We start from the raw sequence: 1,359 nt of genomic DNA, 5'->3' as shown, positions 1-1,359 counted from the left end.
TCTTTCCTCCCAAAACCTTATTCGTCTCACTACCCGTTGTCAATGTTCCTGTGATGCTATAATTTGTTTGGGATGGAGATCAAGAGGCGATGAAAGGGAAGCGCCTGGATGTGTTCTCGAATTTGCCTAATAACGGCCAGAGCGTTGGTGAAACCGAGACTGCTGAGGGGACCCCTGCAGGAGTAAATAAATCCTCCAGAGAGAGTCGAACTCAGAACCAAAACCCACTTCAGTAGAGTTCATCCAAGCTGTGGTCTGATCACCGCAGTCTGCTGCTTGGGCTGTCGAGAGTTAAACTCAAATACATCTTAACACATGAAGCACCCTACTCCGCTGTCCAGAATGTGGGCGAGGTCATCTAACATTAACACAAACTCTGCAACTACCAACAAAAGCTGAGGTTTTGACATTCCGTTAATTAAACGTGTTCAAATGAATGCACCTAAAATTCAGCATACCTTGCTTCCTATGTAACATTCTCTTTGCATAACCACTGGTAATTGTGCTGGACTGGTTCGGTCTAAGATGGATTTGCAGTGGGGAATAAGGAATATCTGGACGAGATTCAGAGTGAATGAAAAACGCATTGATGTGTAAACATATTCTAGAGATTCTGAATGGATAGGATGATTATTAAATAAAAGAATGCCTGGGTAATGGGGTGGATGGAGAATAGGGGACGGAGGGTCAGGCGAGTGTGCTAATTAGGACAACAAATTGTTAGGAAAGCTGGATTCACGAAATTACAAGCTATGGCTTACACATAGTAGACCCAGAAAATGTCTGCAGTATGTCGCACATTTTACTTTTCTTCCAGACTCCTTCAGGGGAACACATGTCCATTTCTCAACTGCACAGGATGACGAAGATACACTAATGGAAGTTCTCACCTTCGGAACTTTGGTAAAAAAGAATTAATCAAGGAAGTAGTCTAAAAGTCAGACGATTTTTCAAAATACGAATTCAATGGCCCCCAGATCCACTTTGAGATGAGAAAAGTTTCTGCGTGAAAAACCAATCTGTAGCGAGGACTGATGATTTGACGGACTTGAAACCGCCACAGTCGTCTCTAAAAGCCTAACACTATCTATATGTTTGCAGACAAAGCTTATAAACTTTACCGTGGAAAGAAATCCTTCCCTCATCACACAATGCAATGATTGGTCCTTCAATAGCACTAGGTAAAGTAGGTAGAGTCTTGATCTCTCTTACCCTTCAACAATGCCTAACACCTGCATTTATATTACCTCACCTATCTACAAAACCTTGAATGGACGATTATTACTTACAAAATCGGTGACACGAAGAGGATTGAATCAAGTCGGCAATCTCGCTACGAACCAGTGTTCATATCGCCCA

Source organism: Echinococcus granulosus (genome assembly GCF_000524195.1).
Source record: "Echinococcus granulosus chromosome Unknown EG_S00143, whole genome shotgun sequence".
Taxonomy (NCBI): Eukaryota; Metazoa; Platyhelminthes; class Cestoda; order Cyclophyllidea; family Taeniidae; genus Echinococcus; species Echinococcus granulosus.
The sequence above is the reverse complement of the archived record's forward strand: the minus strand, read 5'-3'. Positions refer to the sequence as shown.